The 24,134-nt window shown below is 38.9% G+C and overlaps 1 pseudogene; it reads right to left on the bottom strand.

The window, feature by feature from the left end:
• Positions 1–12,837: 12,837 nt before the first annotated feature.
• LOC102274392 (protein Abitram-like) lies at positions 12,838–13,465 on the bottom strand (annotated as a pseudogene).
• Positions 13,466–24,134: the final 10,669 nt, after the last annotated feature.

Genomic DNA, 24,134 nt, shown 5'->3' with positions numbered 1-24,134 from the left:
TCCAGCACCACAATTTGAAAGTATCTTGAACGGACAGCATATAAAAATCAATTAAAAATGAATCAAAGACCTAAGTGAAAGAACTAAAATCTGAAGCTCTGAGAAAAGCGTAGACTTAAACTTCATAATCTTGGATTAGCAATGGTTTCCTAGATAGTATTTCAAAAGCACAAGTGATAACAATAAAAATAAATTAAATGAATATAACTTAAAATTCAAAACTTCTGTACTTTGGATGTGCTTTTCTATGCTTATGTGTTTGTTTGTTTGTTTTGCTTTAAATTAAAAAAACTAAGATCATGGCATCAAGTCCCATCATTCATGGCAAATAGATGGGCCAACAATGGAAACAGTAAGAGACCTTATCTTTTTGGGCTCCAAAATCACTGCAGATGGTGACTGCAGCCATGAAATTAAACAATGCTTGCTCCTTGAAACAAAAGCTATGACTAACCTAGACAGCATATTAAAAAGCAGAGACTTTACTTCAATGACAAAGGTCCATCTAGTCAAAGCTATGGTTTTTCCAGTAGTCATGTATGGATGTGAGAATTGGACTATAAGGAAAGCTGAGTGCCGAAGAATTGATGCTTTTGAACTGTGGTGTTGGAGAAGACTCTTGAGAGCAAGGAGATCCAACCAGTCCATCTGAAAGGAAGTTAGCCCTGAATATTCATTGGAAGGACTGATGCTGAAGCTCCAATACTTTGACTATGTGATGTGAAGAACTGACTCATTGGAAAAGACTCTGATGCTGGGAAAGATTGAAGGTGGGAGGAGAAAGGGGTGATACAGCATGAGATGGATGGATGGCATCACTGACTCGATGGACATGTGTTTGAGTAAGCTCCGGGGGTTGGTAATGGACAGGGAGGTCTGGCATGCTGCAGTCCATGGAGGCACAGAGTTGGACAACTGAGTTCACTTGCTCAGTCACCAGCTCCTAGAGGTTATTCAAACTCATGTCCATACAAGAGACTCTCAAGAGTCTTCTCCAACACCACAGTTCAAAAGCATCAGGTCTTTGGCATTCAGCTTCCCTTATAGTCCAACTCTCACATCCATACATGACTACTGGAAAAACCATAGCTTTGACTAGACAGACCTTTGTTGGCAAAGTAATGTCTCTGCTTTTTAATATGCTATCTAGATTGGTTATAACTTTTCTTCTAAGGAACAAGCATCATTTAATTTCATGGCTGCAGTCACCATTTGCAGTGACTTTGGAGCTCCCCCCACCAAAAAAATAAAGTCTCTCACTGTTTTCCCATCTATCTGCCATGAAGTGATGGCCAGATGCCATAATCTTAGTTTTCTGAATGTTGAGCTTTAAGCCAACTTTTTCACTATCCTCTTTCACCTTCATGAAGAGGCTCTTTATTCACTTTCTGCCATAAGGGTGGTGTCATTTGCATATCTGAGGGTATTGGTATTTCTCCCAGCAATCTTGATTCCAGCTTGTGCTTCATCCACCCCGGTTTTTCTCATGATGTACTCTGTATATAAGTTAAATAAGTAGGGTGACAACATACAGCCTTGATGTACTCCTTTACCTATTTGGAATCAGTCTGTTGTTCCATGTCCAATTCTAACTGTTGCTTCTTGACCTGCATACAGATTTCTTAGGAGGCAGGTAAAGTGGTCTGGTATTCCCATCTCTTAAAGAATTTTCCACAGTTTGTTGTGATCCACACAGTCAAAGGCTTTGGCCTAATCAATAAAGCAGAAGTAGATGTTTTTCTGGAACTGTCTTACTTTTTCGATGATCCAATGGATGTTGGCAATTTGATCTCTGGTTCCTCTGCCTTTTCTAAAACCAGCTTGAACATCTGGAAGTTCACAGTTCACTTACTGTTGAAGCCTGCCTTGGAGAATTTTGAGCATTACTTTGCTAGCCTGTGAGATGAGTGCAGTCGTGCAGTAGTTTGAACATTCTTTGGCATTGCCATTCTTTGGGATTGGAATGAAAACTGACCTTTACCATTCCTGTGGCCACTGCTGAGTTTTCCAAATTTGCTAGCATATTGAGTGCAGCACTTTTACAGCATCGTGTTTTAGGATTTGAAATAGCTCAACTGGAATTCCATCACCTCCACTTGTTCTTAGTGATGCTTCCAAAGGCCCATTTGGCTTCACATTCCAAGATGTCTTTGCATTGATAGCTGAGGAAGGGTTTCTTATATCTCCTTGCTATTCTTTGGAACTCTGCATTCAAATGGGTATATCTTCCTTTTTCTCCTTTGCCTTTAGCTTCTCTTCTTTTCTCAGCTATTTGTAAGCCCTCCTCATACATAAGGTGAAAATACAACCTGTAGAATGGGAGAAAATGTTTACAAATTGCATATCTGATAAAGGATTTTTGTGTAGAATATATTAAAAAAAACTCACCACTTAAATGGGGCTTCCCTGATGGCTCAGTGGTAAAGAATCTGCCTGCCAATACAGGAGGCCCAGGAAACTCTGGTTTGATCCCTTGGACAGGAAGATTCTCTGGAGTAGGAAATGGCAACCCACTCCTGTATTCTTGCCTAGGAAATCCTGTGGAGACAGGAGCTTGGCAGGCTACAGTCCATGGGATCACAAAGAGGTCAGACACTACTGAATACACACACACACTACTACTCAATAATTAGGCAAAAATTCCTATAAAAATGGGCAAAAGACCTAGATAGACATTTTTCCAAAGAAGATATACTAATGGTCAACATGTGCATAAAAAAGTCAACATTATTAATAGAGACTGCAAAAAAAACCACAGTGATATATTACCCCCACACTTGTTAGAATGGCCTACATCAAAAGCATGAGCAATAACAAATGCTTTTGGGGATATGGGGAGAAGGAAATCTTTTGAAAACTGATTTAGCCACTATGGAAAGCATTATGAAAATTTCTCAAAAAATTAAAAATAGAACTAGCACATGATCCAGCACTACACTTCTGGGAATATATCAAAAGGAAGCAAAAATATTGACTTGGAAAGCATCTCTGCACCTCATGTTTGTAGTAACATTATTTACAGTAAAGTTGTGGAAGCAACACACCTAAATATCCATGAGTGGATGAATAGATAAAGAAGTTGTCGCATACGTGTGTGTGTGTGTCTATACACACACGCACACAAAATGCAATATTATTCAGCCATTAAAAAAGAAAGGAATAAAAACGAATGAAACAAAACAAACAAACAAAACCTTAAGGTAAACCTTGCCATTTGCAACACAGATGGACCTTGAAGGTCTTATGGTGGTGAAATAAGTCAGACAGAGACAGACAATTCCTATATGAGCTCACTTCTATGAGGAATCTAATACTTAAAAAATCATGGAAGAGAAGATTATATTTGTGCTTAGCAGAAGAGAAGGTGAGGGTTAATTGAAGAGAGCTGGTTTAAAGGAACAAACTTCCAGCTATAAGATAAATAAGTACTAGGAAAGTACTGTACAACATGATGACTATAGTTAAGTTGTTAAGAGACTATATCCTGAGTTCTTATCACAAAGAAAAATTTATCATTTTCCTTTTATTGTCTCTAAAATGAATACTAACTAAACTTATCATGGCAATCATTTCACAATATGTGTAAGTCAAACCATTTACTGTACACTTTAAATGTATACTGTTGTATATCAATTGTATATCGATACAACTGGAAAAATGGGCACTAGATTATGAATAGACATTTCTTCAAGTAAGATATGCAAATTTCCAATGAGCACATGAAAAAAATGAACAGCATCATTAGCCACCATGGAAATGCAAATTAAAACCACAGTGAGATACTCCTTCACACCTACTACTGCTGCTGCTTCTGCTAAGTCGCTTCAGTTGTGTCCAACTCTGTGCGACCCCATAGACGGCAGCCCACCAGGCTCTGCCATCCCTGGGATTCTCCAGGCAAGAACACTGGAGTGGGTTGCTATTTCCTTCTCCAATGCATGAAAGTGAAAATTGAAAGTGAAGTCGCTCAGTCGTGTCCGATTCTTAGCGACCCCATGGACTGCAGCCTACCAGGCTCCTCTGTCCATGGGATTTTCCAGGCAAGAGTACCAGAGTGGGTTGCCATTGCCTTCTCCGTCACACCTACTAAGATGACTGTATTCAGACAGACACAAACAAGTGTGACGAGAATGTGGAAAAACCGAGACCCTCTTACACTGCTGAATGTTAAGTGGCAAAGTTGCTTTGGGAAACAGTCCAGCAGTTCCACAAATGGTCAAGTATTTTTACCGTGTGATCCAACAATGTTATTCCTAGGTACATACGCAAGAGAAATGGCAATATGTATCCTTATAAAAATTGGTACATGAGTGTTCACAGCAGCATTATTCATAATAACCCCAAAATGAAGGCAATCCAAACATTCATCAGCAAACTAATGGATACATAAAATTGTGGTGTGTCCATATAATGGATTATTGTTCAGCCATAAAAAGGAATGAAGTACTGATTTATGTTATAACATGGATGAACCTTGAAAACATGCTAAATGTAAGATGCCAGTAGCAAAGAACAACATATTGGATGATCCCATTTATATAAAATACTCAGCACAGGAAAATCTAAAGATTAATGATTGCCTAGAGCTGAGGGAGTCAGGGGGATTGGGGAATGATGGGTAAGAGGTTTCTTTTCCGGGTAGTGAAAATATTCTAGAATTGACTGCAGTGATGGATACACAACTCTGTGATTGTACTAGAAACCATTGAATTTTACATTCAATAAATACAATTGGATAAATCGTATGGTGTGTGAATTATATTTCAATAAAACTGGTGAAAAAAAATAATGGAAAAGCTAAGGTCCTAAAACCTAAGCTGTTTTTCATCCAGAGGGCCTTCTCTTTTCGGGGTCTCCATACCCTGTGCTTTACACCAACCAGCCAAAGGCTTGATTTTCAAATTCTTGTATGTGTGCATATCACACACATACTCACACATGACATGTAAACACACACATAAACACACATTTACACCAACACACTCACACAGACATGCAAAGACAGTAACACAGACTCACACACACAGACATATGCACTCACACTTACACACCAACCTGCTCCTTGGTCAAGGGAACTACCCTGCTTTCTGGTTGAGGCAATAACAAGGGGCTAATACAAGTCCGTACCCAAATCACTGTTTTAATTTCTTTTTCTGTGAGTGGAACCAGCGGGTGTGGAGAAAAAAAGAAGAATGCAAGGCATAACTTTGAACTTCATATTCACCACACACGTGGGACTCTGATCTTTATTCAGCAGCCTCAAAGCCTTTGACTGTGTGGATCACAATAAACTGTGGAAAATTCTGAAAGAGATGGGAATACCAGGTCACCTGACCTGCCTCTTGAGAAATCTGTATGCAGGTCAGGAAGCAACAGTTAGAACTGGACATGGAACAACAGACTGGTTCCAAATAGGAAAAGGAGTGCGTCAAGGCTGTATATTGTCACCCTACTTATTTAACTTCTATGCAGAGTACATTATGAGAAATGCTGGGCTGGAGGAAACACAAGCTGGAATCAAGATTTCCGGGAGAAATATCAATAACCTCAGATATGCAGATGACACCACCCTTATGGCAGAAAGTGAAGAAGAATTAAAGAGCCTCTTGATGAAAGTGAAAGAGGAGAGTGAAAAAGTTGGCTTAAAGCTCGACATTCAGAAAACGAAGATCATGGCATCTGGTCCCATCACTTCATGGCAAATAGATGGGGAAACAGTGGAAACAGTGGCTGACTTTATTTTTCTGGGCTCCAAAATCACTGCAGATGGTGTCTGCCATCATGAAAGTAAAAGATGCTTACTCCTTGGAAGGAAAGTTATGACCAATCTCGACAGCATGTTAAAAAGCAGAGACATTACTTTGCCAACAAAGGTCAGTATACTGAAAGCTATGATTTTTCCAGTGGTCATGTATAGATGTGAGAGTTGGACCATAAAGAAAGCTGAGCACCAAAGAATTGATGCTTTTGAACTGTGGTGTTGGAGAAGACTCTTGAGAGTCCCTTGGACTGCAAGAAGGCCCAACCAGTCCGTTCTAAAGGAGATCAGTCTTAGGTGTTCATTGGAAGGACTGATGTTGAAGCTGAAACTCCAATACTTTGGCCACCTGATGAGAGGAGCTGACTCATTGGAAAAGACCCTGATGCTGGGAAAGATTGAGAGCAGGAGGAGAAGGGGATGACAGAGGATGAGATGGTTGGATGGCATCACCAACTCAATGGACATGGGTTTGGGTGGACTCCCGAGTTGGTGATGGACAAAGAGATCTGGCAAGCTGTGGTTCATGGGGTCACAAAGAGTAGGACATGACTGAGCGACTGAACTGACTGACTGAAGCACAGAAAGTGAAAGTGTTAGTTGCTCAGTTGTGTCTGACTCTTTGTGACTCCATGGACCATAGCCCTCCAGGCTCCTCTGTCCATGCAAGAATACCGGAGTAGGTTGTCCTTTCCTTCTCTAAGGGATCTTCTTGACCCAGGGATCGAACCCAGGTCTCCTGCATTGCAGGCAGATTCTTTACTGTCCGACCCACCAGGGAAGCCCCAGGAGGAAAAGAAATGATAAAGTCTAATTGGACCAGTCAGTGCTGCCCTCCTTGTGTCTATGAGGGCAGCACTGTGTGCCTCATTGGTGTGATTTCAGCTGAGCCATACAGGGTTGAGTACAAATCTCTACCCTGTACCTATCACCTCTTGCCACACGTGAGGCTGGTACTGGAAGCTAGTACTACAGATTGCTTCCAGACTGTTGTCATTCTCATGATGGACTTTCCAGCATCTTTCCATCACTGTGGCTCTTATCTCAAGAGACAGACTGCTTGGTATAAGTACAATCCCAAATTCTTATTTCAGGAAAAAATTCTACCCTGTCTATGGTCATTGGCGTGCAGGAAGAAGTTTACCATCAACTTTTGTAAAGTTCTTCCAACTCTTTAGAAAGCCTAGAGAAGCTTCTCGCTTTCTCTCCCTGGATAAGAACTATGTGATGTGTAGCCCTGATTGCTCCTGGGAGTCATCCTGCACCCGCAAAGGAAACTAGGCTCAGAGTGAAGATGGTTCTGCAAACGGCAGGGAGGGCGGTGACAGGATGAAATTCCGTCCCTGTTGACAGTATCCAGATCAATCAATCCATTCTGGACCTCCTATCATATTCAGCAATAAATCTGTCTGTGGTTAAACCCAGTTTGAATCGAGACTTTTGAGCCTTGGGATTAAGGCTCAAAACTGTAACTGTTGAGATTTCTGGAAGGGATGCATGGCAGCTTGGAGGGGACCATGACAGCAGTTGATGTGTGTGGAGAGCTGTGGAGACAATGTTCTCCCATTTGCTTGTGTATTTATGAGTGGACATTAATATGTGTGTATGTGGATGAGTACAATGATATACTTGGACCACTGAGTTCTCTTATCATTCACTCCTTCATGAAAAAAGCCTGTATTAAGCCCTCACTGTATTCAACAAATCTCCTAATGTGAGGGGAAGGGTATAAGTGTATGAGTATGTGTGCGATCTCAGAGAACATGTGTGCAAATGTTCAATGTGCCTTCTTTCTGCCAAAGGATTATTGAATTTGTCTACAATCTGCTCTTTTGGCTGGAATGAGTGTCTCCATAAAGAGGAGCCCTTATCTCCACCTCATCTCCATGTCTCATCATTAATTCTGTACTGAACAAAAAGTTGAAGATGACTGGGGTTTGGGGCGGTCAGTGCCAAGTGGCGTACAAATGACAGGTTCTGGCACTCATGATCTTTGTACCAGGAAGCAAGATCTTGGCCCTCCAAGGGGGCAATGGCACAAAACACATCCAAACAAGGTTCATCTCCTATAATTGATTTCTTCTGGCAGGTCTGACCTCCTAATGGTGTCCTGCCTAGGCTGGCACTATTATAATTAGTCTCTGAACCCTGAGACGCCAACCACATGCTGGCTTATAGAGACTGACTGCCTGGGTTTAGAAACTTGTCACAGGCAATTCATAAAACAAATAATTCACTTAATAAAATAGTACTATGCTTTGATTTCCCTTTTTACAATGATAAATTCCAGGTAATTTAATATTTAGATATTTAATATTATATGGTGTTAATTATGTTAAATAAGAAAAAATGTATGATCTATATAGATACCAAAAAAGGCATGGGATTAAACTTTGCTTGCCTTTTGACTTTTTAACTTTCTATGTAAACTAGAAGTAGATATATATTTCTGCAAAATAATAAAATGCTATTCAAACCAACCACCAGTGTTGTGTTTAATGATTAATCACTAGGTTAATTTCTGTCAAAATCAGGGAAAGATGAAGGTAACCTTGATTAAGCATTATTATTTAACATTGGTCTGGGAATTCTAGCCAATGAAACAAAATTTTGAAAATCAAAACAAGAGATAGAGAAACAAAAGGAAAAACAAATTGTCATTATCTTGCAGAATTTTGACAGATTTTGTTTTGACAGTGATCTTAATGATTAGACCTGACTTCTAAATGATTTAGATACTTACAAACACAGATAGAAAGGTAAATACTTTTCTCTACAGTGATCATTTGAGCTTATGTATTGACTTCAACCAGATAATTATTGTCCAGCAACTAAAGGTTACTTAATTCAAAACTCAAATTATCATATTCAGCAAATGTTCTCCATGATAAACTGTTTATAAACAATAATTAAAAATAATACCTTGGGAGAAAAAAATTTGCAGGTACCATATTTCTTTGATTTTTAGCTGCAATTTTAAAAACTGTAAATATTTGAGAAATTGGGGCACATCTTACAATTGATGTGTATGCTTAGTGTGTTAGTGTGTTCTTTTTACAGAATGGCTGTTATTATTTTATAGTTTTAGCATGGAGTCAACTTTGCTGAAAATTAGATGTGTGTTGGGGGTTTTGTCTACAGTCCATAGGGCTGCAAATGGACATGACTGAAGTGACTTAGGATGCACATACACATAACAGAAAACTCACAGAGATGTGAAGCAGAAACTCATACACAGCAGCACTAACACATTAAGTGAAATAAATTGTTCTGGGGCCCATCTGAGAGGGTAAGTTAAGCAGAGTTTGAGGTACCTAGGAGAGAGGCAAGAGGAAGAGTCATATTTTTCCTAGGAGTGGGGAAAACTCACCAGAGGATAGAATGCAGGTGTTTTCGTCCTTGTGGGTCTGAGTGCATTTTGGACTTAGAAGCTCAGGGCCACTGTGACACTGGGCTTGTGTCCTGCAGTAGCCAATCACTTTGCTGCCTGGAGAACATTATAGGTGGTTCAGAGAGTGGCCATACCTCTCAGAGAATTCTTAGACCCCACTTCCCACATCCTGGACCTTTCCTACCTCCCTCTTTCTTTTATGTCATTCTATGTGAAAATAAAAAATGTTACTTTGGCAGCTCATGCCACAGGTGAAGGGGATGACAATTTGTCACAACTGCATGGCCCCTAAGAAGACCTGGGTCCTGATAAGTTACTTGAACTTCATGTTGCTAGGGTGGGGCCTATGAGCCAGGGCCCAGATGTTGGACCTGAGATCACTGTTCTGGTTGGAAACAAAGGGAAGCAAACAAGATTCCCGTTACTAACAACAGGAGGCCAGGCAAAAACATAAAGGTAGAAAAGAGAAAAGGTGATAAACCATGAAGCTAAGCACCTGGGATCCTTTCGTTTCCACAGAGAAGGAAATCTCTACTCAGCCTGTATGTTACTATCCTTGCAGATATTTATTTTTTAAAACAGCTAACGCCAGATCCCATTCTCAAAGAGTCTAATTTATCAGTCTGGAGTGAAGCCTTGGCTTCTTTTCTTTTTTTTTTTTTTTAAAGCATTTCTTGTAATTCTGGAGAAGGAAATGGTAGCTCACTCCAGTGTTCTTGCCTGGAAAATTCCATGGACAGAGGTGCCTGGTGAGCCACAGTCCATGGGGTCGCAAAGAGTTGGACACAGCTGAGCACATTATCCTTATGTAATTCTAATACACTGCTGGCATTGAGAACCACTGCATCAAGCCTGTTTTGACACTATTCCTACGATGCAGTTTAAGAAGCCCTGACTTGACTGAAAGAGAACTTTGGAGCCTTGCTTAAGTGGACACAGAACTCCATGCTCCTCTCCTTCCTCCCACTTACTTCAGTTCCATTTTTACATTTCTGAATTACTTGAATAATGTCTTTCTCTTAACTGGACTATGAACTCCATTGGTCAAGAACACAACTGTTTTTTTCATAATTGTTATCACTCCAGAAGCTTGGGCATTCAATCAATAGTTGTTAAATGAATGCATGCTTAGTCACTTCGCTCATGTCCAACTCTTTTGCAACCCCACAGACTGTAGCCTACCAGGCTCCTCTGTCCATGGGATTTCCCAGGCAAGAATACTGGAGTGGGTTGCCATTTCCTTCTCTATCGGACCTTCCCAATCCAGGGATTAAAACTACATCTCCTGCATCCCTGCAGAAGGTTTCTTTACCACTACCGCCACCTGGGAAGCCCCCATTAAATGAATAGGTGAATAATTCAAGAACACTTACCAACTTGTCTTACATCCAGTGGGGGCCCGCTAAAACTGATTGCTCCATGACAAATTCTTTTCATAACAAGAATGCTAAGAAGAAGAAAGAGATCAACTCAAAGAAATAATAATATTCACTGACTTCCCAAGAGATAATGAGCATGGAGCTTAAATCCTTCAGTTTTTTTTTTTTTTTTTTTTTTTTTGAGTTAATTTAGGTCCTCAGCTTGTGGACCTGAGATGAGCCTAGGGGGGACACTGACTTTGAGGGTCATAGTGAAGAAAGGGATGTGGGCCAGTCACAAGGCGGATGTTTACTTGAGTTATCTAACTGTAGCATAGCTGTAAGTGAAATCTAGATTGTACTGAAGAGGGAAAACATCATAGGTAGAACCTCAAGTCAAGAGCTTCAGATTGAAGGAATGAGATGAGGAGATTCCAGGGAACTGATATAACGAAACATGGGATCAAAAGCTAGAAGGATGAGAGACAATTTGTGATGTGGAGTACAGGATGAGAGAAACCAAACTTGGGAATAATGGGAGGGTAGCAAGGCTCCAGAGAAGGCAATGGCACCCCACTCCAGTACTCTTGGTGGAAAATTCCATGGACAGAGTAGCCTGGTAGGCTGCAGTCCATGGGGTTGTGAAGAGTTGGACACAACTGAGCGACTTCACTTTCACTTTTCACTTGCATGCATTGGAGAAGGAAATGGCAACCCACTCCAGTATTCTTGCCTGGAGAATCCCAGAGATGGTGGAGCCTGGTGGGCTGCCATCTATGGGGTCGCACAGAGTCAGACATGACTGAAGCGGCTTAGCAACAGCAGCAGCAAGGCTCCAGGTTTTATAGAGTTGGAGGAGTTAGGCAGCTAAATGGTGGGGGGTTATACCTGCAACACTGGGAAGTAAATACAGGTAACCAATTGCCAATCACAAGAAGTTAACCAATTCACCTAAGGAAATGCTTGCCTAAGGGTTAAATCAATTTCCAGCACAACAATGATGAAACCAGAGTGAGTTCATCCTGCATAGACTCCCTAAACATACAGGTTACTACAGAATTCATGTGTAGATTATTTTCTAAATTTCCTTGCCTTATATTCCAATATCTCTTTTCTCCAACCAAGAAATCCTTCAACTGTTTCTTCACCAGTTACTATGAATACCATGCGCCTAATATACTCATTATATTACTCTCTTTCAATTTTCAAATAAAGAACCACATGCTATGTTAAAATTGCATTAGTTATACTTAAGTTTTAAGTAGCTAGTATAGAATCAATCCGGAGAAGGCAATGGCACCCCACTCCAGTACTCTTGCCTGGAAAATCCCATGGACAGTGGAGCCTGGTAGGCTGCAGTCCAGGGGTCGCTAAGAGTTGGACACGACTGAGCAACTTCACTTTCACTTTTCACTTTCATGCATTGGAGAAGGAAATAGCAACCCACTCCAGTGTTCTTGCCTGGAGAATCCCAGGGATGGGGGAGCCTGGTAGGCTGCCATCTATGGGGTCACACAGAGTCGGACACGACTGAAGTGACTTAGCATAGCATAGCATAGAATCAATCATGGAGTAGCTAGTATCATTAGTTCTCTATGAAAACAATTATAAAAACAGAATATAATCTGACAAAAACTGTGTAAAGACACTGGAGAGCAATAAGGGAAGCCAAGACTTATAGACAAAAATACGGAAGGAAATACAAGTGCTTTGATTTCAATATTATGGGTTGAATTATGTTCCCTTCCCAGACTGATATATGGAAGTTTTAACCCCCAGTATCTCAGAATGTGATCTTATTTGGAAACTGAGTCTTTGCAGATGTAATTAGTAAGGGGACATCATACTGGAGAAGGATATACCAATAGGACTGTGTACTTACAAAAAGAAGAAATTTAGACACAGGGAGAGTACCATGTGAAGATATGCTCCGACAAGCCAAGGAACTACCAGAAGCTAAGAGAGAGGCCTAAAACTTATCCCCCACCCCCACCTTTTTTACAGGATGATGGATAAATTGTTCTTATTTTGCTGTCTTTTCAAATTTTCCTCAAAATGCTTTGTTTGTTGGTTTTTAAACAGAAAAACATGTCTTCCTTGCCAGTTGTTAGAAAGAGAAAAGTAAGAGAAGAAGAGAATGAGTAAGTGGGCAGGCAGATCTGGGAGGTTGAAGACAAAACAGAATCAAGGCTTGTTATGCAAGACAAAGAAGGAAAAGCAGATCAGGCCTCCCGGTAGATGACCAGGTGTGAAGTACACTTCACCAGTGCCCGTTCTTCTTTAGTGTACTGACTAGCAGGCCAGGTAAGGAAAGGATGCCATGATGCTTTTTACTCCATCTCAGTCCTCACCCCTAATGAGGTAGCTGCTGTGGCTTTCATGCATTTCACTATAATTTCTTCATATTCTTCTTGGGTCAGTAACCCTCCTGTTTCACTTTTATTTCTTCAAATTTGGGCAGCACAACTGTAATGTAGCCTTTGGTGGATGGCTTCTCTTGAAGAATAGATGGTTTATGGATAATGTTTACATTCACTTTCATCAACCACCCTCTAACACAGTTAGATATGATATATTCTTCTCCACCTGAGCAGTAAATCTTACACAGAGGTGCAAGTTCTGTGAGAAACTGTGTCCCCCGCTTAAATTTCTCAGAGACTTTGTTCTGAAGGCTGCAACAGTTGGTACTGATTTGATTTAAAAATTCTTTTAATTGTTTTTTCCACTTTGAAGAACTGAATGAGATCCCACCAACATGATGACATGTATTCGGTTAGAGTGCTATAGTATACAGTGGTCCTTGCAGGGTTTTCCTTTGATGTCCTGTTTTTCCACATCTCTGCAAATGCCATTCCCTTGGCCTGCTTTGTATCAGTGAGTAAAGAAACGATCCACAAGCAACAGCATCACGGGCTCAGCAGCCAAGGTGGCCACAGGGTCCTTGGGATTGGTAGTCATGGCAACCTCGGGTGCTACAAACCTTCCTAAACCTTATTCTTTTGTAGCATCTTCAGGGGGAGAATGGTCCTGTCAATACCTTAATTTTAGACTTCTAGCCAGAGCTGTCAGATAATAAATTTCTATTGGTTAAACAACCAGTTTGTGGTACCTTAATATAGCAATGCTAGCAAACTAATACCACGAGGTTGGCATTTTGTTTACAATTTCCTCTCAGGTCATTTGTCAACATTTAAGTTACATATTGATAAGCCAAGTAAATACTGAAAAGTTATTAATAAAAGTGAGACAAATTTCCACAAAGTTAGTGTTAAGGGGAAAACCCTTGATCTCAGAACCCACTGAAGAGGAGGGATCTTGTTAAATAAACGTGGCAAACAGATGTGAAAAAAATGGAAACAATGAGACTTCACTTCCTTGGTCTCCAAGATTACTGCAGACAGTGACTGTAGCCATAAAATTAAGAGATGCTTGCTCCTTGGAAGAAAATCTATGACAAACATAGACAGCCCATTAAAAATCAGAGACATCACTTTGCCCACAAAGGTCCATTTAGTCAAAGCTATGGTTTTTCCAGTAGTCATGTATGGATCTGAGAGTTGGACCATGAGGAAGGCTGAGTGCTAAAGAACAAATACTTTCGAATTGTGGTGCTGGAGAAGGCTCTTGAGAGTCCCTTGGACAGCAAGGAGATCAAACCAGTCAATCCTAAAGGAAACCAACCCCGAACACCCATTGCAAGGACTGAGGCTGAAGCTCCAATACTTTGGCCACCTGATGCCAAGAGCTGATTAACTGGAAAAGACCCTGATGCTGGGAAAGATTGAGGGCAGGAGGAGAAGAGGATGACAGAGAATGAGATAGTTGGATGGCATCATAGACTGAATGGACATGAGTTTGAGCAAACTCTGGGAGATAGTGAAGGACAGGGAAGCCTGATATGCTGCAATCCATGGGGCTGAAAGAAGTTGGACATGATAGCAACTAAACAACAGCAACAAGTAATATTAGCTTTAAAATAATAATAGTGTATCATGGGGATTAAAAGTTCTATAGAATTGAAATACACACTATCAATAGGACAAACCACAATGTGGGAGGGTAAATGAAGTTAAAGTATTTTAAGGTTCCTATATTGTACAAGAAGTAAAAGATACAATTAAAGGTAGATTTAAGGATGGATGCTATAATATCTACAATAACATCTTAATTTATATATATATATATACATATATCGGAGAAGGCAATGGCACCCCACTCCAGTACTCTTGCCTAGAAAATCCCATGGACGGAGGAGCCTGGTAGGCTGCAGTCCATGGGGTCGCTAAGAGTCGGACACGACTGAGTGACTTCACTTTCACTTTTCACTTTTCACTTTCCTGCATTGGAGAAGGAAATGGCAACCCACTCCAGTGTTCTTGTCTGGAGAATCCCAGAGATGGGGGAGCCTGGTGGGCTGCCATCTATGGGGTCACACAGAGTCGGACACAACTGAAGTGACTTAGCATAGCATAGCATATATATATATATATATGTATCTCCAACTCTGAAATATATTTTAGATTGTCTTAGATAGGGCTATATTAATTGAGGTAAAGTAGACTTGAATGCAAGAAATATTAATAGAGACACAGAGGGATATTTCACAATGATTAAAGGGTAAAATCAACTAAATGAACTACAGTTCTAAATATGGATGCATCTAATAACTTTGCTTTAGAATATATAAAGCAAAAAATTGACAAAATGGAAAGGAGAAATAAATAAATCCACTATCTCTGCTAGAGACATTAACATATATCTTTTAAAAATAGCAAAATATCAATAAAGGTATACTGATGGTTCAAAATGCAGAATAAACCAAAATACCTAACAATATATTGACTTCCAGTTTTTCAAGGACAGAGCCTAGAAGTCACTACTTCATCCTAACAAATAAAAAGCTGAACAGACTAAAATATTAACAAATCTTCTTAGATCTATAAGAGAGGGGAGAACACAGGGCAAACCATTGCCCCCAAGACTGGAGAGACAGAGAGGTAAATCCTGGGATTCAAGGCTTACCAGAGCAGAGACTGACAAGCAAAAACCAATGTAACCAGTACCAGGGTAGAAAAACCTAAACTATAATCAGCAAACTATTGAAGGCTCAGTGTGGACAACTCTGAGAGTTAAAAACTCCAGGGGAACCAAATCATAGGAGCTCCCCCAAACTTTTGTAAGTTTTACCTCCAGGAACTTGACTAGGTCCTCAAAGGAAATATCAGAGAAAAATCCCAGTGTGCTTCCAGTAACGATAGGGAATCAGTATGAATATGCTCAGGTACTGTGTTCATCTTAACAAATCCTGCCCTCAGGGGAAACTAGTTAACCAGAAATCAACCTGCTGGGGTAATATCAGAACTCACATGACCCGGGGGAAAGAAAATACCCAACTCAGTCAGCACTAGTATTTCACATGGGAGAAGGGAAATACCCAACCTGAACCCACTTCAGTCATCCTGTCCCACATAGCAGTGAGAAAAAAAAACCTGAATACTGGTGAAGTGTAAAAATTCAGAGGTAAAATACTGAGACCTCATCATAGGCTACAGAGTTCTTCCTCTTCCCCAACACCTCACCACCACATTTCTAAAGGCCTGTTTATAACAGTTTCTTTTACCTTGTATATAATGTTAGGCTATCAAGAAAAAAAATTATAAGACATACAAAAAGGCAAAAAAATACAATGTGAAGAGACAGAGCAAGCATCAGAACAAGACATGAAGAAATTGGAATTATCAGACTGGAAATTTTAAACAATTATGATTAATATGCTAAAGTAGAAAGCATGCAGCAAAAGATGGGTAATGTAAACAGAGAGATGGAAGAAGAAGCTAAAAATTCTTCTAAGAATCCTAAGAACCAAACAGAAATGCTAGAGATAAACATACTATAACAAAACAAAAACCCCCCAAACACTAACTGGAATGAAGGATGCCTTTGATGGGCTTACTAGTAAGCTAGACAAGGCTGAGGAAAGAGCTTGACAATGTGTCAATAGAAACTTCAAAACTGGAAAAGCAGAGAACAAAGACTGGGGTGAAAAAAAAAAAACAACAAAAGAGAAGAGAATACCCAAGGACTGTGAGACAACACAGTAAAAGGTGTGATGTGATATACCCATAGTGGGAATACTAGAAGGAGAAAAAAAGAGAGAAAGGAACAGAGGAAATATTTGAAACAATAATGACTGCTGCTGCTGCTAAGTTGCTTCAGTCGTGTCCGACTGTGCGACCCCAATAATGACTGAGATTTCCTCAAATTAATGTGAGACAGCCAAAACACAGATCCAGGAAGATCAGAGAATATCAAGCAGGATAAATGCCAATAACATATGTGGAACATTACACCTAACAACTGGAGAATAAATATTCTTTTTAAGCGTATGCAAAGGATCTACCAAAGTTGACAATACACCCTGGTGGCACAGATGGTAAAGAGTCTGCCTGCACAGTGGGAGACCCGGATTCGACCCCTGGGTTAGGAAGATCCCCTGGAGGGGGAAATGGCAACCCACTTCAGTCCTGGAGATTTCCATGGACAGAGGAGCCCGGTGGGCTACAGCTTACAGGGTTTCAGAGAGTTGGACACGAGTGAACGAGTAACACCAAAGAAAATATCACCAAATAGTAAAAGGCTGCAGTCACAGAGTGTATTTTCTGACAGCGAATCTAAGAAAAATTCAGAGACAAAAGATAACTTAAAAACTCTCCAGATTTTTTTAACTTATTTATTTTTATTGAAGGATAATTACTTTACAGAATTTTCTTGTTTTCTTTCAACCCTCAACATGAATCAGCCATAGGTATCCATAAATCCCCTCCCTTTTGAACCTCCCTCCCATCTCCCTCCCCATCCCATCTTGCTATGTTGATACAGAGCCCATGTTTGAGTTTCCTGAGCCACACAGAAAATTCCCATTGGCTATCCATTTTACATATGGTAATGCAAGTTTCCATGTCACTCTTTCCATACATCTCACCCTCTCCTCCTCTCTCCCCATGTCCATTTGTCTATCCTCTATGTCTGTTTCTTCACTGCTGCCCAGTAAATAAATTCTTCAGTACCCTTTTCCTAGATTCTTTATATATATGTGTTAGAATACAACATTTATCTTACACTTTCTACTAACTTCACTCTGTATAGTAGGCTCTAGATTCATCCACCTCCTTAGAACTGATTCAAATGCACTCCTTTTTATGGCCAAGTAATATTCCATTGTGTATATGTACCACAACTTCTTTATCCATTCATCTGTCAATGGACATCTAGGTCACTTCCATGTTCTAGCTATTATAAATAGTGCTGTAATAAACAATGGGATACATGTGTCTCTTTCAATTTTGGTTTCCTCAGGGTATGTGCCTAGGAGTGGGATTGCTGGGTCATATGGTAGTTTTATTCCTAGTTTTTTAAGGAATCTCCATACTGCATTCCATAGTGGCTGTATCAATTTACATTCCCGCCAGCAATGCAAGAGTGTTCCCTTTTCTGTATACCCTCTCCAGCATTTATTGTTTGTAGACTTTTTGATGATGGCCATTCTGACCAGTGAGATGTGATATCTCATTGTAGTTTTGATTTGCATTTCTCTAATAATGAGCGATGTTCAGCATCTTTTCATGTGTTTGTTAGCCATCTGTATGTCTTCTTTGGAGAAATGTCTCATTAGGTATTTTTCCCACCTTTTCATTGGGTTGTTTGTTTTCCTGGTATTGAGAGGCTTGTATATACTGGAAATTAATCCTTTGTCAGTTGTTTCATTTACTATTATTTTCTCCCATTCTGAGAGTTGTCTTTTCACCTTGCTTATAGTTTCCTTTGCTGCACAAAAGCTTCTAAGTTTAATTAGGTCTTACTTGTTTACTTTTTTTTTTATTTCCATTGCTCTACGAGATGGGTCATAGAGGATCTTGCTTTGATTTATGTCATGGAGTGTTCTGCCTGTGTTTTCCTCTAAGAGTTTTATAGTTTCTTGTCCTACATTTAGGTCTTTAGTCCATTTTGAGTTTATCCTTCTGTATGGTGTTAGGAAGTATTCAAATTTCATTCTTTTACATGTAGCTGTCCAGTTTTCCCAGCACCATTTATTGAAGAAGCTGTCTTTGCTCCATTATATGTTCTTGCCTCCTCTGTAAAAAATAAGGCACCCATAGGTGCTTCGGTTTATCTCTGGGCTTTCTATCTTGTTCCATTGGTCTATATTTCTGCTTTTGTGCCAGTACCATACTGTCTTGATGACCATAGCTTTGTAGTATAATCTGAAGTCAGGAAGGTTGATTCCTCCAGTTCCATTCTTGTTTCTCAAAACTGCTTTGACTATTCATGGTCTTTTGTGTTTCCATATGAACTGTGAAGTTTTTGTTCTGATTCTGTGAAAAATGCCATTGGTAATTTGAAAGGGATCACTTTGAATATGTAGATTGTTTTGGTAGTATAGGCATTCTCACTATATTGATTCTTCCTACCCAGGAACATGGAATCTCTCTCCATATGTTTATATCGTCTTTGATTTCTTTCATTAGTGTCTTATAATTTTCTGTATATAGTTCTTTTGTTTCCTTAAGTAAGTTTATTCCTAGATGTTTAATTCTTTTTGTTGCAGTGAGGAATGGGATTGATTCCTGAACTTCTCTTTATGATTTTTCATTGTTAGTATATAGAAATGCAAGTGATTTCTTTTTTTTTTAATTTTTTTTAAATTTTATTATTTTTTAAATTTTATTTTATTTTTAAACTTTACAATATTGTATTAGTTTTGCCAAATATCGAAATGAATCCGCCACAGGTATACCCGCGTTCCCCATCCTGAACCCTTCACCCTCCTCCCTCCCCTACCCTCCCTCTGGGTCGTCCCAGTGCACCAGCCCCAAGCATCCAGTACTGTGCATCGAACCTGGACTGGCGACTCGTTTCATACATGATATTATACATGTTTCAATGCTATTCTCCCAAATCTCCCCACCCTCTCCCTCTCCCACAGAGTCCATAAGACTGATCTATACATCGGTGTCTCTTTTGCTGTCTCGTACACAGGGTTATTGTTACCATCTTTCTAAATTCCATATATATGCGTTAATATACTGTATTGGTGTTTTTCTTTCTGGCTTACTTCACTCTGTATAATAGGTTCCAGTTTCATCCACCTCATTAGAACTGATTCAAATGTATTCTTTTTAATGGCTGAGTAATACTCCATTGTGTATATGTACCACAGCTTTCTTATCCATTCATCTGCTGATGGGCATCTAGGTTGCTTCCATGTCCTGGCTATTATAAACAGTGCTGCAATGAACATTGGGGTACACGTGTCTCTTTCCCTTCTGGTTTCCTCAGTGTGTATGCCTAGCAGTGGGATTGCTGGATCATAAGGCAGTTCTATTTCCAGGTTTTTAAGGAATCTCCACACTGTTCTCCATAGTGGCTGTACTAGTTTGCATTCCCACCAACAGTGTAAGAGAGTTCCCTTTTCTCCACACCCTCTCCAGCATTTATTGCTTGTAAACTTATGGATTGCAGCCATTCTGACTGGCGTGAAATGGTACCTCATAGTGGTTTTGATTTGCATAGAAATGCAAGTGATTTCTGTGTATTGATTTTGTATCATGCCACTTTGCTAGATTCACTGATTAAATCTAGTAATTTTCTGATGCTATCCTTAGGGTTTTCTATGTACAGTATCATGTCATCTGCAAACAGTGAGAGATTTACTTCTCCTTTACTGACCTGGATTCCTTTTATTTCTTTTTCTTCTCTGATTGCTATAGCTAGGACCTCCACAACTATGTTGAATAATAGTGGTGAAAGTGGACACCATTGTCTTGTTCCTGATCTTAGGGGGGAACGCTTTCAGTTTTTCACCATTGAGAATAACGTTTGCTGTAGGTTTCTCACATAGGGTCTTTACTACATTGAGGTAGGTTACTTCTACGCCCATTTTTTGAAGAGCTGTAATCATAAATGGGTGCTGAATTTTGTCAAGGCTTTTTCTGCATCTATTGATATTATCATATGGTTTTTATCTTTCAATTTGTTAATATGGTGTATTACATGGATTGATTTGCATATATTGAAGAATCCTTGCATTCCTGGAATAAAACCAACTTGATCATGGTGTATGAGCTTTTTGATGTGTTTCTGAAATTCTGTTTGCTAGAATTTTGTTTAGGATTTTTGCATCTATGTTCATCAGTGATATTTGCGTGTAGTTTTCTCTTTTGTGTGTTGTCTTTGTCTGGTTTTGGTATCAGGGTGATGGTGGCCTTGTAGAATGAGTTTGGGAGTGTTCCTTCCTCTGCAATTTTTAAAAAGAGTTTTAGAAGTATAGGCATTAGCTCTTGTCTAAATGTTTGATAGAACTCTCCTGTGAAGCTGTCTGGTCCCGGGCTTTTGTTTTTTGGGATACTTTTGATCACAGCTTCAATTTCAGTGCTTGTAATTGGGTTGTTCATAATTTCTATTCTTCCTTGGTCTATTCTTCTAGTCTTGGAAGATTGAACTTTTCTAAAAATCTGTCCATTTCTTCCAGGTTATCCATTTTATTGCCATATAATTGTTCATATTAGTCTCTTATAATCCTTTGTATTTTTGCAGTGTCTGTTGTAACCTCTCCTTTTTCATTTCTAATTTTGTTGATTTGATTCTTCTCTCTTTTCCTGATGAGTCTGGCTAAAGTTTTGTCAATTTTGCTTATCTTTTCAAAGAATTAGCTTTCAGTTTTATTAATCTTAACTATTGTTTCTTTCATTTCTTTTTCATTTATTTCTGCTTGTATCTTTATGATTTCTTTCCTTCTACTAATTTGGGGTGGGGGAGGTTTGTTCTTTGTCCAGTTGTTTTAGGTGTAAAGGTAGGTTGTCTATTTGATGTTTTTCTTATTTCTTGAGGTAGGATTGTATTGCTATAAACTTCCCTCTTAGAACTGCTTTTGCTGAATCCCATAGGTTTTGAGTTGTTATGGTTTGAGTTTTATATTATAGGTTTGAGTTTTCGTTGTCATTTGTTTCTAGAAATTTTTTTATTTCCCTTTTGATTACTTCAATAACCTATTGGTTATTTAGAAACGTGTTGTTCATCTCGATGTGTTTGAATTTCTTACAGTTTTTTTTTCCCTGTAATTGATATCTAGTCTCATAGTGGTGTGGTCAAAGAAGATGCTTGACACGATTTCAATTTTCTTAAATTTACTGAGGTTTGATTTGTGACCCAAGATGTGGTCTATCCTGGAGAATGTTCCATGTGCACTTGAGAAGACAATGTATTCTTCTGCATTTGGATGGAATGTCCTGAAGATATCAATGAGATCCATCTCATCTAATGTATCATTTAAGACTGTGTTTCCTTATTAATTTTCTGTTTTGATGATCTGTCCATTGGTGTGAGTGAGGTGTTAAAGTCTCCTACTATTACTGTGTTACTGTCAGTTTCTCCTTTTATGTCTGATAGTGTTTGTCTTATGTATTGAGATGCTCCTATGTTGGGTGCCTAGATATTTACAATTGCTATGTCTTCCTCTTGGGATGATCCTTTAATCATTATGTAGTGTCCTTCCTTATCTCTTGTAATTTCTTTATTTTAAGGCCTATTTTGTCTGATATGAGGATTGCTACTCCAGCTTTCTTTTGCTTCCCATTTGCATGGAATATATTTTTCCATCCTCTCACTTTAAGTATATATGTGTCTTAAGCTCTAAAGTGGGTTTCTTGCAGACAGCATATATATGGGTCTTGTTTTTGTATCCATTCAACCAATCTGTACCTTTTGGTTGGAGCATTTAGTCCATTTACATTTAAAGCAATTATTGATATATACATTCCTATTGCCATTTTCTTAATTATTTGGGGTTGATTTTATAGATCTTTTTTCTTCTCTTGTATTTCTTGACTATATAAGTCCCTTTAACATTTTTTGTAAAGCTGGTTTGGTGGTACTGAATTTCCTTAACTTTTGCTTGTCTGAAAAGCTTTGATTTCTCCATCAATTTTGAATGAGATCCTTGATTGAAGATTTTTCCCTTCAGCACTTTGAATATATCCTGCCATTCTCTTCTGGCCTGAAAGATCAGCTGTTAAGCATATGGGGTTTCCCTTGCATGTTACTTGTTGCTTCTCCCTTGCTGCTTCCAATATTCTTTATTTGTATTTAGTCTTTGTTAGTGTGATTAGTATTTTTCTTGGCATGTTTCTCCTTGGGTTTATCCTGTATGGGACTCTTTGTGCTTCTTGGACTTGATTATTTCCCTTTCCATGTTGGGGTAATTTTCAACTATGGTCTCTTCAAAAATTTTTTCATACCCTTTCTTTTTCTCTTCTTCTGGTACCCTATAATTCGAATGTTGGTGTGTTTTATATTGTCCCAGAGGTCTCTGAGACCATCCTCAGTTCTCTTCATTCTTTTTACTTTATTCTAGTCTTCAGAAGTTATTTCCACCATTTTATCTTCCAGCCCACTTATTCATTCTTCTGCTTCAGATATTCTGCTATTGATTCCTTCTACAGTATTTTTAATTTCAGTAATTGTGTTGTTTGTCTCTGTATGTTTATTCTTTAATTCTTCTATGTCTTTGTTAATTGATTTTTTAATTTTCTCCATTTTGTTTTCAGAGTTTTTGATCATCTTTACTCTCAATATTCTGAATTCTTTTTCAGGTAGTTTGCCTATTTCCTCTTCATTATTTGGACTTCTTTGTTTCTACTTTGTTCCTTCATTTGTGTAGTATTTTTCTGCCTTTTCATAATTTTTTTTAAACTTACTGTGATTGAAGTCTCCTTTTCCCAGCCTTCAAGGTTGAGTTTTTTTTTTTTCCTTTTGGTTTCCTGCCCTCCTAAGTCCAGTGGTTTGTGTAAGCTTCCTATAGAGTAGATTTGTGCTGAGTTTTTTTTGTGTTTTCTTCCTATAGCCAAAGCTGAGTGAGGTGGTAATCCTGTCTGCTGATGGTTGGGTTTGTATTTTTGTTTTGTTTGTTGTTTAGATGAGACGTCTTGCACAGGGTGCTACTGGTTGTTAAGTGATGCCAGGTCTTGTATTCAAGTGGTTTCCTTTGTGTGAGTTCTCACTATTGGATACTCCCTAGGGTTAGTTCTCTGGTAGTCTAGGGTCTTGGAGTCCGTTTTCCCACTCCAAAAGCTCTGGACTTGATCCCTGGTCAGGAACACAGATTCCACAAATGGTTTGTTATGGCATTAAGTGAGGTTAAAACCAAAAACAAGAAACCAAAGCTAAACCCCAGACAAATGGCTGTTACAAAATCAGACAAATAATAATTAAAATAATGGAATATATACATATACACGTACAGCCATGAGCAAAATCAAAACAGTCCAATGAAAATAAAGTATAGGAGATTGATCCAGTGAATAAAGGAAATAAAAAATTATATTTACCAGTTAAGAACAAAACTAACTAAAGCACAAACTGGAAAATAAAACTAAAGCAGGTGCCAAGTGAGGAATAAAGCATTGAAAACAAAACTAACAAATATGTTGAGAGAAAAAGAAATAATTGATATGCAAAGTTAAATAGAGGCATATGAAGAAGATTTATATACATTAAAGATTAACTGCAAGGGGAAAAAAACAGAAGGAAAGGCTAACAAAGGAATAAATGTAGAAAAACTACAGTAGATTAA

The sequence above is a fragment of the Bos mutus genome, chromosome 2, assembly GCF_027580195.1.
Source record: "Bos mutus isolate GX-2022 chromosome 2, NWIPB_WYAK_1.1, whole genome shotgun sequence".
NCBI classification, from domain to species: Eukaryota; Metazoa; Chordata; class Mammalia; order Artiodactyla; family Bovidae; genus Bos; species Bos mutus.
Note: the sequence above shows the minus strand (reverse complement) of the source record. Positions and strands in the feature narration are given on the sequence as shown.